The 16,456-nt window shown below is 43.7% G+C and overlaps 1 pseudogene across 1 annotated transcript in view; it reads right to left on the reverse strand.

Moving 5' to 3' along the window:
• Window positions 1-3,536: 3,536 nt before the first annotated feature.
• Window positions 3,537-16,456, reverse strand: part of LOC144772150 (pepsin A-like) — a 66,522-nt pseudogene continuing 53,602 nt past the window's right edge. Inside the window, exons 8-9 of the transcript XR_013599674.1 lie at window positions 14,875-14,973; window positions 3,537-3,790 (exon numbers count right to left, since the gene is read on the reverse strand). The product of XR_013599674.1 is annotated as a pepsin A-like (transcript). The remainder of the gene's footprint in view (window positions 3,791-14,874; window positions 14,974-16,456) is intronic.

The following is a 16,456-nucleotide window of genomic DNA, read 5'->3' on the forward strand; positions in this document are numbered from 1 at the left end:
ATATAGAATGGACAGAATATCGAATTGCAAAAATATAGTGGTGCAGAATATCAAAATGCAGGTAAAAAATATCGGTTTCCATAATATCAAAGTTAGTAATATGTTTTTTTTTTGTATTTTAAGTGTTAGTATATGTGTTAAAAGTATGTTTTATTTTCGTCAGGTATGTTTGCATTTTGTAAAAGTAATGAAGTTTATGTTAATAAATGCTTGTGTAATTTAATTCTCTAGCGGGTTGCAGGTATTTTATAGAGGAATAGTGTGGGAAGTAATTTATTTATAATATATATTTTTAGCATTTTTCAGAATTAATTATATGTTAACTACTTTTTTGCGTAATTTAAGTCTGTGGCGGTTTGTGGGTTTATAGGGAAATAGGGTGGGAAGTAATGTATTTGACATTAATTAATGTATTATTGTATTACTTAATAATTTAATATTTAATAATTTATGTTGTTAAGTAAATTAATGTATTACTGATTAATTATAAGTTGATAGATAACAATTAATAATTGATTGGTAATTATGTGAATTGTGTATTTTTTTGTTTAATAATAAGTAATTCATTAGATATGAATTATTAACAATTAATTAGTGAATATGTTAATTGTGTACTTTTTTATCAGTGGGTTGAGGGTTGATAGGGGAGTGGGGTAGGAAGTACTTTATTTTTATCTAATTTTTATTACTTGCTACATTATAATTTGTTTAAGTTATTTTATAGTGTTAATTGTGTGAACTAATTTAGATTTGATTGTTATTCATTGTTAATTGTAATAAGTTAATTAATTAATTGTTAATTATGTTAATGTATTAATATGTTACAATATTGTAGTCAATGTTTATAGGGAAAAATGGTGGGAGGTAAATACATTTAAAAAAGTTATTAATTGTTGATTAATTTTATGTATATTGCAGGAGTGGGTATAATAAATTATTCCCTTACGCTATCCAACACTTTCCATACTGTTCCACTCACTGGAGTGGGAATAGTATTTGTTAACCTCCCGCTCTCCAAAACTTTCCCTACTCTTGCACTCACTGCAGTGGGAATAGTAATTTTTACCCTTCCACTATCCAACGCTTTCCCTACTGTTGCACTCACTGGAGTGGGAATAGCAATTTTTATCACCCGCTATTCAACGCTTCCCCTACTGTTGCACTCACTGGAGTGGGAATAGTAATTTTTACCCTCCCGTTTTCCAATGCTTTCCCTACTGTTGTACTCACTGGAGTGGGAATAGTAATTTTTAACCACCCTCTATCCAACGGTTTCTCTACTGTTGCACTCACTGGAATGGGAATAGTAATTTTTACCCACACGCTATCCAACACGTTCACTAATGTACCACTTATTGGAGTGGAAATAGTAATTTTATCTTTTACGCTATGCAATCTTTTAAGTATTGTTATATTTAATGTAGTGTCAAATATTCTAAAAAAACGTATTATATATAATGTATTTTTATATTTATAGTATAGGTTTATATATATATATATATATATATATATATAAAAATATGCTTTTAACATTAATTATTAAAAATATTGTTTTTTATAATATTATTTAATTAATATATAAGTAGTGAAAATAAAAATAATGTTTATTTTTTTATTAACTTACAATTTGTATTTATTAATGTTAAGGTTATTTAAGTATTTTTAAGTAAGTTTTTCTTAATTATATGTATTATTATATTAATTTTACATTATTTTTAAGAGATATAAAAAATTTGATATTTTAGCAAACTATATTATTTACAACGATATTTAGGAATCGATATTGTTGTACTTATCTGTTTGTAGATAGGAATCCGATATTCTGGTAATCGATATTTTGTCACCGATATTTTTGTAGGTCGATATTTAGCTCCTCGATATTCTGTCAGTGATTCCTGAAGTAATCTGTAGTCATAATGTGGACATCTGTAGTCATACTGTGGGCGTCTGCAGAAATCTGTGGTCCTACTCTGAACATCTGTAGTCATACTGTGGATGTCAGTAGTCATACCAAAGACATCTGCACTCATACTGTAGACATCTGTAGTCCACTGTAGTAATATTGTGGACATCTGTAGTCATGGTTTGGATTTCTGTAGTGACACTGTGAACATCTGTAGTCATACTGTGGACATCTGTAGTAATAGTGTTGATATATCTGTAGTCATCTGTTGTCATACTGTGGACGTCTGTACTCATACTGTGGATATCTGTAGTAATACTGTGGCCGTATCAAGACATCGGTAGTAATCTGTACTCATACTCTGGACATCTGTAATCTTACCATGAACATTTGTTGAAATCTGTACTAATACTGTGGGCACCAGTAGTCATACTGTGGACGTCTGTAGTCATACTGTGGCCGTCTGAACTCATACTGTGGTCATCTGTACTCACACTGTCGACATCTGTAGTCATACTGTGGATGTCTGTACTCACACTGTGGATGTCTGTTGTCATACTGTGGACATATGTAGTGATCTCTATTCATATTATGGACATCTGTAGTCATACACACTATGGACCACTCTAGAATTCTGAAGTCATACTGTGGACATATGTAGTGATTTGATCTGTAGTCATACTATGGGCATGTGTAGTCACACTGTGGACATTTGTAGTCATACTGTGGACGTCTGTAGTCACACAGTGGAGGTCTGTAGCCATACTCTGGACATCTGTAGGGACATACTGTAAACAGCTGTAGAAATATGAAGTCATACTATGGACATCTGTAGTCATACTCTGGACATATGTAGCAATGCTGTGGATGTCTGTTTCAGACTGTGGATGTCTGTACTCGTCTTTAGTCATACTGTGGACATCTGTAATCATACCATGGACGTTTGTAGAAATCTGTAGTGATACTCTGGACATCTGCAGTCATCTGTAGTCCTACTGTCGACATCTTTACTCATACTGTGACCGTCTTTATTAATCTGAAGTCATACTGTCAACATCTGTAGTGATACTGTGAACGTCTATAGTGATACTGTTGACATCTGTAGTCATACTGTGAATGTCTGTAGTAATCTGTACTCATACTTCTGACATCTGTAGTCATACTGTGAATGTCTGTAGTAATCTGTAGTTATACTTCTGACATCTGTAGTCATACTCTGAACGTCTTTATTAATCTGAAGTCATACTGTCAACATCTGTAGTGATACTGTGAACGTCTGTAGTGATACTGTTGACATCTGTAGTCATACTGTGAATGTCTGTAGTAATCTGTAGTCATACTTCTGACATCTGTAATCATACTGTGAATGTCTGTAGTAATCTGTAGTCATACTGTAGACATCTGTAGTCATACAGTGGATGTCTGCAGCAAATCCATGTAAACCTCTGTACATGTTTGTCATACTGCAGGCAGTTGTGACATGCTGCTGGCCTGGCCTGATGATGATCAAACATGTCATACTGTGGGCATCTTAAGCACTGTAGAGACTGGGGTTTCATTGCTGCATCTTTCTGCATTTCTGGGTTAAATTCAACCACCATCTTTAGACAGACACAACAAATGAAGAAGGAACTTATGCTTCAGAATGGCTGTTTATTCACTTAGACCATATTGAGTATACACAGTCACACTTTTTAAAATTACAATGTTGCCTACTCCATAGTCTCAGGGCGTGCCAAGGTGCTATATTCAGGCGGCGGTGGCAAAGCCAATGTTGTTGTTAGCTCTGTCGAAGACGGTGTAGTAGCCCCTCATGAAGACATCTCCAAGGATCCAGGTATCCGGCAGGTTGGAAGGGGACAATATGAATTTGGCGGTGCAGGTGTTCTATCGAAGGACAGAAATAACATAATCTATTAGCAAGATCGACTTCATGATTCGATCAATGGATTATGTACAACTGATTTACTCCTTGTCATGTGTGTTGCTGCCCTGCAGGATATAAAATGAAATGTACTTTTCCATCCACATGCACTGTGTCTTTTCATGAATGGTTAGTGTGGGGTCAAGCATTTGTTTAGAGCTCCTTAAGAGGGCAATTTCACATTGATTCAAGCAGGGTGCTCTGTACACAATATTGACAAGATATAGCGACCATTGTCCAAAAAAGCTGCTAAATTGTCTCTCTATTGCTCGTTTGGTTCAGACTGTGGAAGAAAGAGAGAGAGAGAGAGAGAGAGAGAGAGAGAAAGAGAAAGAGAGAGAAAAGAGAGAAAGAGAGAGAGAGAAAGAGAGAGAGAGCAAGAGCAAAAGTGAGAGAGAGAGAAAAGTGAGAAAGAGAAAGAGAGAGCGAGAGGAAGAGAGAGAGAAAGAGAAAGGGGAAGAGAGAGAGAGAAAGAGAGAGAGTGAGAGCGAAAGAGAGAGAGAGAGAGAGAGAAAAAGAGAGAGAGAAAGAGAGAGCGAGCGAGAGAGAAAGAGAGCGAGAGAAAGAAAGAGAGAGCGAGAGAAAAAAAGAGCGAGAGAGAGAGAGAGAGCGAGAGAGAGAAAGAGCGAGAGAGAGAGAGAGAGCGAGAGAGAAAGAAAGAGAGAGCTAAGTAGCAAATGAAAGTGACTTTGCCTGATAGATCTTATTTGTAGGATGAAGTGGTTTTGAACACGGCCTTTTTGTGAAACCCATTATAGCTCCCATACTCCTCTCCATCATCAGTGCTCTATTCTTCACCATATTTTCCCAGTTCTGTTTGTTGTCGAAGGAACCCCTAGGTACGAGAAGGAATCTACGACCTCTAGTTTCCCTTTCGCCTATCATAAACGTATATGCTCTCTTTACCACAGGCCTCCCTACTACCAAAGACTTGTCTTCATTTACCCTTAAGCCCAAGGATGTCATGAAGGATGCAAAGGCATTTGTTAATCGCTGTAGACCACCCCTGTCCATGCAATTAACACCACATCATCAGCATATGCGAGAATAGGTACCGTTAGGGAGTCAAATATGGGAACATCTCTTGCTGCTCCTCAGAGTGCGGCTTTGATACCATTCGTATGTAAAGAAAATAAGAATGAGGCAAGGACACACCCTTGTCTGACACGCCTTCAGATCTGAAATGGGGGAGTGCATTCCCCTTGTTTCCCAAATCTTACTCTCCCAGTGGCATCAGAAAGAGTTGCCGGATAAAACTAATGATTGAAGGCTCCACCCCCAATTCAGCCATTATTTTCCAGACTTGGGAATGGATCTGTCAGTAAAATGCTGCGCTGAGATCCATGAAAGCCAGAAAGACCCTGACCTGTTCTGGCTCTAGTATATTTATCAATCATCATGGTTAGATCAACCCTGATCAGTGTTGCCTCTCCCACTGTGGACTCCATATTGGGCCTGCATCAGAATACTTTCTTCGTTGGCCCATTCTTCCAGGCTATTTAGATGTAGGCGGCCCATTCGTTTTGACGTGGTATCCAGCAATGAAATTGGTCTATAGTTTTGGGGCTTTTCTTTGTCACCCTTTTTGAATATGGGAACAATAATACCAGTGGGTTAGATTTTACAATGTCATTACAAATATTGGTTAGTAACGGGCTCCATAAGTCTTGGTACCCAAAGAAAATATCAATGGGGACCACATCAGGACCCGGAGCCTTTCTATTACAGCACTTTGTCAATCCCCTACTAACCTCCCGGATTGAAAAAGTCAAGGGCTCCCTCTGAGGTGATTCTTCAATTGGGCATTCTGTTCCTGAGATATTATTTGAGTCAAAAATGTGTTCAAAATTGACCATACATTGATCCTCACTAACGTGAGAATCTAGAGTAGGATCTGTCATACTTTTAAAATGAGGTGCGTTATTCACTTTCCATAAATGTTTGTGGAAAACGACAATGTATATGTACATAAGCGGCGTTCATTTGTGTTCACCCTCGCCACTGTTGAAGGTGAAGCGAAAGTCACGTAACAGTGGCCCTGCCATCTTGTCCCCTTTTAGGCCCCATCACGAACATAGATAGTAGCCATTTTGTGTGTTATGACCTCTCTGCCCACTGCCAATAACCTGCGTCTCTCTCTCTCCCCCACTCCCCAGCCTCGCGAGTATTCCCCCGCGCCCCGACAGCCCCCGGTCTCTCCTGCTCGGGCCATAAACGCACCTCTAAACACGACCCTGTCTCCGTGCTGAACCCCTGCCCCCTCGCTCTTTCATCCTACCCACAGAACAGGCTCTTTTTGGTAACCTCTTCCTCCTTGCCCGATTGTCCGGCCCGACTCCAGGCCATCACTTAGCCCAACAGATGCTGTTTATTGCCCCTACAGTAGGACCTCGCCTCACATCAAAGGAGTGGGGGGGTTAATCAATGCCCTCACACCCGTAGGTCCGATCGATCGCCCGCGTTCCTGTTCCCAGCGGAATGTCCAGCTGCGCGATAGCCATCATGCTGAGATTGGGGTGGGGACTCCTACTGTAGATATGTGTGGGAACGGGCCTGAACCGGGGATTCCAAAGACGCCTTTTCCGTACTTCAAAGCATTACCAAGAATGTGTTGCATGTAATAAAGTAATAAACCAGTGTATAAGAGGCCAGGCCTCAGAGATGTTGGGAGAGCACCTCGAGAAGATACCCTGTTGTCTGATTTGACGTGTTCTGTTCCGTCGGAAATAAACTCCTGTTTCCTGCCTTCCAGTCTCCAGCGCCTGCCTCTTTATTTGATAATCGTGAGTAGGGTGAGAAGCGGCTAACGCCGGGCAAACCTAGAAAAGGGGTAAAACGACCTGATCTGTCTGAACCCTTTTTGATCAATTGGCGCCCTACATGGGGCCCATCAGCGACACGTGGATCCAGTGAGAGAGGTCCCAACGACAGAGTGAACGACTGCAACGACCGGGAAGAGCTCCTGCCCGATAGACCCTTGTCTGGCAGCCGATCATCCGAACTTCACTGGTTCCGAGCAGACCTCTCTCGAGTGATCTACGGTCCTGACTGGGAACCATCAGGAGTGCCACAGCAATTACGGAGAATAGAGGACGATCGGGCCCTGGAAACGGAAGACGAGAAACTGTCCATACGGTCCGGGTAAGGTCGTGTAACACGACAAATTGCGAATTGATTGGTTGATTGTCATTGGAAAATACTAGTATTACGCATTTGATTGTTTTGTTTTGTTCTGAGAAATTCTCTGTCTGCAAACGGGGAAGGATAGGAGTATTCTCCCTTTGCAGATAGTGAAGGGTAGGTAGCGCAGGCTTTTGCCCCCGTTGTAACCCGTCGCGCCTACTTCCCTCTCCATTTGATTGATTGTTATCCAAGCATTTATTGTTTTGGAATTGGTTCTCTTTGGATCATTCTCTATTTGCAAACAAGCACAGAGTCGCCATACTCTGTTTAGTCTTTGCAGATAGTGAAGGATAGGTAACGCAGGCCTTTGCCCCCGTTGTAATCCGTCGTGCCTATTTTTATCCCCCACTGATTGATTGTTTGACCGAACATTGATCGTTCGGAATTGGTTCTCGGAAAGGATCTTCTCTGCCTACGAACAGAGGGAAACAGGAAGATCTCTCTCTTTGCAGACAGTGAAGGGTAGGTAGCGCAGGCTTTTGCCCCCGTTGTAACCCGTCGCGCCTATTTTATTCCTCATTTGATTGATTGATTGTTTGTCCGAACTTGACTGTTTGGAATTGGTTCTCTCTTTGGGTATTCCCTATTGGCGAATACTGTAGAATAGAAATATTCTATCTAGTCTCCGCAAAGTAGTGAAGGATAGGTAGTGCTGACTTTTGTCCCCGTTGTAACCCGTCATGCCTATCTCCTCCCCATTGCTCAGTAGTTGGTTCAGCCCGGACCATTTATTAGAGGTAGACCATCTGGCTCCGCCGAAGGACACCCCTAATAAAAAGGACATATATAAAGAAAAATGCGGATTAGCCGCTGTATCGTGCTAGCAAATAAAAGAACATAAAAATCGTTAGGAAAAACAAAAGGAATCGAGTAAAATCAGTAGGCCACTGATGAGATCTCTTTTCGACCTCACTGAAATGGAAGCATTAGGAACAACCCCTCAGGAAATATGAAACTAGTGAGGAAAGCCGAACTCAACCCCATGATGACTGCGAGACAGCTCGGCTCCACCGCCCACCCCGCCCAATTAACGACAAACCCTAGGCAAATATTAGAAATATACAACACTATAGCAAAGTAACAGGTTAAAACGTTTTTATTTGAACAAAAATATATTAAACAACTATTTACATGGCAAACGGCTGCAACAACAAACCCACAATGCATTTCGCCATCTGCTTGACGCCGTTCCTGTCCCTCCTTCCCCAAAGTAGCAATGTTGGGCTACTTTGGGCTACTTTCTAGTAGGTTTTTGGGCGTCAGAAAGTCTACAAAAGCCGTCAGCGGCGGCCTGGGGTGGAGGACCATTACGCGAATAGTCCGGAGGCGACACCACGCACCAAGGCCTGTCCCCAGGATGAACCAAGGGACCCGTTCCCGGGGCCGTGGCAAAGAGCGGCCGGCCGCAATCGGCCGGAGAAGGCATGGGCCCGACCCGAAATGTACTGGTCTTCCCGTTCCCTTCTTCTTTCGGCGCCTTGCAGGCCATGGGGGGGGGGATGTCTTGCATATGCCTCCGACCCACCCCCCCTCTTCTTCATCGCCTGGTCCGGCCATAACAAATGTCAGCGAGACGCCGTGGGGTGCACTGGGAGGGAGAGGCGGCGCGGACGAGCCTCTCCAGCCTCCCCAGGTGGAGGCCCCTCAGCTGCACCCCCAACGCTCCACACACCCGGCAAAGGGTTCGTCCACTCTTGCGGTGCAGCGACGCTCCACGCACCCGGCAAAGGGTTCGTCCACTCTTGCGGTGCAGCGACGCTCCACTCACCCAGCAGGGTCTCGTCCACTGTGGCGGTGCAACAACGCCTCGCCCGGCAGGCTGGGGTCCATCTGCTCATTTGACCCAGTGACTGCCGGTAGCTGCAGAACTCCTAAAAATGGCGGTTGACTTTGCAGGAATGGGCCTGGCGTGAAAAGTTGGCCTGGTCGCCTGTCAACCAGAAAATGGGCCCCCGTCCAGATGCGTTCTCCTCAGCTTTGAAGATTCTACTAGAACTGCGGAGGGCCCTCGACCTCCGCGGGCCCCCGACCGCCCCCCCGATGGGAAATGGCTGCCATGATTGCCAGCAGAACGACCAAGATGTAGCCACGAGACGTTGGCGCTCTCATGCTGACGCCAGCCTCAGTTTGAATGACCAAAAATCCTGCAGACTACTGATTTGATCAGTTCCGGTGGAACACCAGTATGACCCGGTAGGAAAGATTTTTGCCCCCTCCCTTTTCTTTGATTGATGGTTCATGTCACCGGTCCCTTCTGTTGCCCCTTAACGGAACTTCTGGACTGCCGAAAGAGATTCTGGTCCAACCCCGAGTTGGTGGAGACATTTTTGGACCCGCCTGACCCCACCCAAAATGGCGCCGGTACAAACGAAACTCGCAACTCCCCGTTGTGTTCCGGATGCTCAGACTTGATATCATGAGATATGTATGCAGTTTTTGAAGCACATGGCGGGAGGGGATGAGTATTGCTTGAACATTCGGACAATGAATTGATATTAAGTTCTGACGCATCATTTATTACAGTATTATTGAAAGTTCGAATTTCTTGACACTTATGGTACTTGCCCACAATAAATTTTCGATATGATTTTATTGCACTTATCGTACCTTGATGAAATAAAACGACCACCGACTCAGTTATGTTTTCCTCAGATAAATATGCCCTCATGTACAGTTCTAGTCTGCTCCGTGGCTGGCCCAGGTGGTTGTAGGCCTGCATTTGTACGTCAACATTTTTTTAAATAAAGATTTTGTGAAAAACAACTATAGTCGTAGCTCTTGGATTTGTAAGTTCGAATACATAGCCATCGTTTCCGATCTACGTAAAATACAGGCGAAATAAAGCAAGTCGATTACTGAAAGGTTAAAAAGCAAAGTACCCAGAAATATTGAAAATGTGAATGATCCAAGTTTGTTGCGTGTGTTTTTTACTTTTGTGCAACATAAGGCAATCGATAAAGGTCCCGGTGTTCTGTTTTACTTTGTATGACACATATCTCAGGGAAATTGTTTCAGATGCCCCTAAACCAGACCCGGTACCACTGTAGACCACCCCGCCTCCTCGAAGGAGAACACGAGTTCACCCCCACTTTACACTGACTGCCCTTTTGTTTCGACCCCCCCTACACAAGATCCGCAATACCACACGTGGGCGATCTATGCAATATAAAGCCCATCAAATGATTATGCCTCCCGCACTACCAGTCCCTCTGGGCTTAAAACGCCGAGATGGAAGGGACTGCACCCCGCGGAGATAGGTCGAATACGTGGTAAGTAAAAGCCTTTTGGGTTTATGCGCGCGGATGTGTTTAAAACGCTGCCCCCACCCCTTCTTCTTCCCCTTCTTTCTGCAGGTCACATCGGAACATCGACTAAAGTATGGAGAAGACCTAAGCAACACGCCAGGGTTCCGCGGGGAAAAATGATATATTAACCATGGGGACTGCCCCGAGGACATGATGAATATGGGTGATATGAATGCACACGTGTATGACCGGATGTGTGTAACTCGACTGGACATACGTTGCACGCGTTGACTCGATAAGAGAGATGTTTTCGTACGACTTGAGTGATGAACGAACGACCGATGGAATGGGGAAAAAGGGGGTCTGAGCATGGCACCTATACACGACGAACAATGCAACCAAGAATGACGTGCACCTACGGGTAGGTTCATACGGTAACTAAATAGGGGAAGGTTCAGGACTATTCCAGGGTGAGGTTTACCCAAGTACCCTCCTCCTTGAAGACTAAGAAAATTATCAAATGTCTAAGATTTACCACCTCCCACTTGCACCCTCATAGACGTGAAACTCGAAACTGCCCATTGTTCCCCCGACTGACACCCCCCGTTGCCTCAGCCTGGATGCCCATTCGCTAAAAACGATCCTAAGATCCCACCGTAAGTACTAGCCCGACCAGGTTAGTTCCCGAACAATTGACGAAAGTGTAAGTATTTGCAACAGAGGCCAACTGCAAAAGACAGCTAGGCGAATTAAATAGGATACTAAGGATGCGCAGCATGCAGGAGGAAAATTTTTGGCCAAGTACTGTTCTATGTTTTGTCTTGAGTTCTGCATATAATCCATGTACCCCCCCACCTGAAATCATGTGTACGTAGTATATGGATTTACGTTGTCCCTCAGTCTGTGTTTCTATATAACGTGACCCTACTGTTTCGTGTTGTGTGCGCATTAAATGGCCTATTACTGTACACGTTTCTCTCTCTCTCTTTTTCTCTCTCTTCATGTTGCACGTGTACCGAATAGTTCATTTAAAATGCGGACGACTCTCCCTCCGAGGGTCCACCTGTTCCCTCTTCCTTTGTGTGGTAACGTTGTGCCCCGCCGGCACGAGCCTAATTGGTTTTCGAACACAAAGGTGTTCAGCAAATTGACAGAAACTAAACCAATTGTAATTTGCCATATTACTACCTCTCCTTTCTGTAAAATGATGGAACTGGAATTGGCTATGAAGGAAAGGACAGGTTAGACGACTGAAGTCCCCTAATCTGGCCTTCTTACAGGAGGACTATATGTCAGTGGCTTTCTGTTCTCAGCTCGTTAGAAACAATGCCCAGATTGCCCCACCCCTCTGCACCCAAGTACAGATGTCCAAAACTTCCCCGTTTTCTCCCGATTGGCCCCAGCTCCATAACACGAAGTATAACTGATGACCCCGATTAACTGTTGCCCCCCCCGAGAAAAAAAAAATGTTTAACCACTATCTCCCTCTCTCATGTTGATAGAACACTGCCAGGCCTAGGGTCAGAAAGCCACATACGTCATGAATGAACGCCAAATAGACTTAGTACAAACTCAGTAGACATGCCTGTATACATGCTCCACAGTGATAACTCCTGACCGTGACCGATGAAACGTACCCCCAACTACCTAGATCTGGGACGGAAGTGAAATGTATAAATGCCTTCTCTTGCCAGTTCGCTAAAACCTGTTTTGTACCCATTCAAGGATACACAGACACCGGAGGAGAGGGGCCGGACGTGACGCACAGCCTGGCCACAGATCATGAGGCGCGTGTGACCTCGACCTAAGATGGAACCGCAGAGCAACGGGACGCGGGATGATGCACCACTCTCAAACGCAGAAAACGAAGGAATGGAGGGCTGCCTTGAAGCCCTCTACTTGTTGACCCACGCGTGCCAGAAGTCCCCGCCCCTTTGAGCCCGATTGATGACCTGCCTGCGCGTCACCCTTCTGCTCCCTTGATTTGTCTCAAAGATCCGGTCCCACCCCGCCCTCTCCTCCCTCGATTATCCGACAAAACCCCCCTTTTTATCCTCTCCACGTGGATTTTGACTCCGAGAAAGAAATGCAGGTGCCCAGCATGAGGCACCCGTAAAGGAGATTAGTTAGGAAACAGGACTGTGGCCTAACAGCAAAGGACAGATCACACCCTGCGACGTGTAAAGAACGACCCGAGCTGGACCTATAGCTCCACCGCCGGTGCTCAACAGCGCCAACGGAAGAAAACGAACTACCAGAGCCTACCAGTGATGGCTCGCTACAAAAAAAAAAAAGAGACACTGTGACGAAGATCCCCCCCCCGCCCCCCGTTCGAGACTTTCTACAACCCCTTGACTAATTGCTTGTATTGGACTAAATTCCTCCCTCAACCACTTTTTGCCTGTAAAATGTTTCATCGGTCACTTTTTAAATACGACAAATTTATATGTATTCCACCTCGTATGTCGCATCAACTGCACACGGTTATATGCAAATCCACCAGTATTGACAAACGCTATTTCATCGATAACACACAACTATATGTACACCCCGTCAGTTATGATAAACACGGAAATGACCTAGCTTATGTTAAAAAGCGGCGACTGTGGAAAACGACAATGTATATGTGCATAAGCGGCGTTCATTTGTGTTCACCCTCGCCACTGTTGAAGGTGAAGCGAAAGTCACGTAACAGTGGCCCTGCCATCTTGTCCCCTTTTAGGCCCCATCACGAACATAGATAGTAGCCATTTTGTGTGTTATGACCTCTCTGCCCACTGCCAATAACCTGCGTCTCTCTCTCTCTCTCCCCACTCCCCAGCCTCGCGAGTATTCCCCCGCGCCCCGACAGCCCCCGGTCTCTCCTGCTCGGGCCATAAACGCACCTCTAAACACGACCCTGTCTCCGTGCTGAACCCCTGCCCCCTCGCTCTTTCATCCTACCCACAGAACAGGCCCTTTTTGGTAACCTCTTCCTCCTTGCCCGATTGTCCGGCCCGACCCCAGGCCATCACTTAGCCCAACAGATGCGGTTTATTGCCCTTACAGTAGGACCTCGCCTCACATCAAAGGAGCGAGGGGGTTAATCAATGCCCTCACACCCCTAGGTCCGATCGATCGCCCGCGTTCCTGTTCCCAGCGGAATGTCCAGCTGCGCAATAGCCATCATGCTGAGATTGGGGTGGGGACTCCTACTGTAGATATGTGTGGGAACGGGCCTGAACCGGGGATTCCAAAGACGCCTTTTCCGTACTTCAAAGCATTACCAAGAATGTGTTGCATGTAATAAAGTAATAAACCAGTGTATAAGAGGCCAGGCCTCAGATGTTGGGAGAGCACCTCGAGAAGATACCCTGTTGTCTGATTTGACGTGTTCTGTTCCGTCGGAAATAAACTCCTGTTTCCTGCCTTCCAGTCTCCAGCGCCTGCCTCTTTATTTGATAATCGTGAGTAGGGTGAGAAGCGGCTAACGCCGGGCAAACCTAGAAAAGGGGTAAAACGACCTGATCTGCCTGAACCCTTTTTCATCATGTTGACAATTCTTGGAGGCTACTGCTAACTCTTAGTTATCCCATGCCTCTTCTCTTAGTGCCTTTTCCCTATCCTTCCTAGCCCACCTATGCAGATTTTGCCGGGCCTTGGAGCAAGCTTGATCGAACCATAAAGATAAAAACATACACAGAGGACAATGGCAGGAGACAGCACAGTTATGAGAGGAGACAAACAGAGTATTGAGATAGAACAGAGATATACAATGGTACAGAAGTCATAAAAGAGAAGAAAGAACTAAGATGTAGGATGGGGCAAACCAGAGAGCAATGGAAGACGACAGTGCAGAGATGGTAACTAAATGAACACAGAGATAGGATGATATTGAACACAGGATGATGTCAACAGAGAGATATAGCAGAGAAAACAGGAATATTTGTTGAGACAAACCAGAGAGATAGGAGACTAGGGTGCAGATACAGAGAAATGTCAGTAATAAACCACCTAAAATAGTGGAAGAACAGAGATATGGAAGGAAACAGACAAAAAAATATATAGGAAGAGCAGAAAAGAGAGAAATTGTTGAAAGAATAGAGGGATGAGATAAAAAAACTGAAACTTAAGGAGAAGGAATATAGATATGGGAAAAATAGAGCATTAAGATAGAAGGAGGAAGGATAGACACAAACAGAGATTGGAGGGGACAGCACAGAAAGACATGGGAAAAACCAAAACTGAGGAGTGAGACATGAGAATTAACAGAGAACAAAGGAGTGGGAAAGAGCAGAATGGAAAGAGATGGAGGAGACGCAGCACAGTTGTAAGACGACACAGAACACAGATTTACTATACAGAACAGAGAGGTAAGGTGAGACCCCACAGATCGAAGGATATGTGAAAAAGGAGAAACAGAAACTAGCAAGCAGGAGAAAGAACAGGAATGTGTGAGGGGATTAACCAAAGAGCAATAGAAGGAGACAAAGATGGTAACAACTTTGGATAGATTTGGGGTAAAGTTAGAGAAAACTCCAGCTCAAGCAGCCATGTTACGTGAGCTGTGGACCAGCCTGTCTGAGAGAAGAGTGGTGTAAGGAGATTCAAAGGATGGAAAGAGCATGACTATCACCTACCTGGTTGATGTAGGCTGTGGCAGGCACGTTGAATGGCTTCCCGTTGAAAGTGAAATACAAGTCCGGTAAATCGCTAATGGTGTAGCAGTCAACACTATACTAAAGTTTAAGAAGAAGAGAGAACATGTTATCATAAGTATGATGGAAATATCATAGATATCTTCTGGCAACAGAAAGGTAATGTTAATAATTTGAAGTTGCTTAGAAATGGCAAGTCAGACGCTCAATAAATGTATAGTACTGCTGGCATTAAACATGGAATTGAGAAATGTGTCGCAAATGACCCCTGCAGAGGCCCAGCCGCTGGCCATCATGAAACAAGGGTCGGTTTCTAGTATGATAGCCTCTTTGCTTTTAAATTCTAGATTCAGATTCAGTTGCTATAGTGAGCTGGTGGTACCATCAGGCCCCGGGGGCCTGGGAGTAGTCTCACACGGGTGAAAACACATGGAGCTCTGTCTGGCTTGAGTGAAAAGTAGTGGTTTCTGAATTCATCAATCTGTACCAGTGGGAAACTGTTAGACATAAATAGGATCCGCACCAGTGACAGCAAGTTGGTTACATCTTCTGTGCTGACATGCTGTCAGATTGTGTCAAAATTCGGAAAGCTAGATTGGGGTCTCTTTTATAAGTACTCCCCTTATGCACAGTTGGGTGTTGGGCACTCATGTAGTAGAGTCAGAGTCAAAAATACTTTATTCGATTAGTTAAAATCATAAAAGTATACTACAACACATGTGAGAACATATAAAAGCATATAAAGGCATATAAAGAAATATAAAGGTGGGGATTACATTTCATTCATATTTCAACGAATACAATACAGGGATGTAGTATACATATAAAACGATGTTTAAAAGGGACATTAAAAAGAACATTTATGCAGGAAAAATCAGGGTCAAGTGTTACATTTTACTTTTTACTTTTTTCTTTCTACTTTTACTTTTTAGAATAAATCAGACCCCTCAATAAAACATCCCGTTTAAAAACTATGTGGTGCAAGTTTTTTTATACAAATCTACAGAAATAGGTTGTTTAATATACTACACTTATATTTACATGATTCAATCAGGTGTTGAGGAGTTCAATGATCTAATACGTTTAGCTCTCATAGCTGCTACCAAAAAACTTGCAACCCCGTACATCACAATAGGGGTCTCCATAATTTGTAAAAACAACAATGCGGGTTTCACTTGCATAAATCCCCTGTTTCTCATTAATGGTAGTATATATTTTTTTCTCCCCTCCGCAAAAAAGGGACAGAAAAATACAAAATGGGTCTGGTCTTGGTCGGAAAAGGAATCACATTTACATGGGACGTGATCCCTTGGTTTGTTCCATTTCGGGTATTCTCCCAGAAGGAGGTGCATCTGGTTGAAACGAAATTTGGTGAGAAGCCACCGATGATAAGGCCTATTCACTACCCTTAAGTAAGGCTGGATGGACATGGTAGATACAACAATATAGTGAGCCCTAACAGTGGTTTTCTCTATTTCTTGTGCTTCACGCAGCATGTTCCTAGACTCTAAAAATTGTGTTTTAATCCATGTAACATCTTCTTTACACAGCCTCTCGGGGTTAC

This window comes from Lissotriton helveticus, chromosome 8, assembly GCF_964261635.1.
Source record: "Lissotriton helveticus chromosome 8, aLisHel1.1, whole genome shotgun sequence".
In the NCBI taxonomy this organism is placed as follows: Eukaryota; Metazoa; Chordata; class Amphibia; order Caudata; family Salamandridae; genus Lissotriton; species Lissotriton helveticus.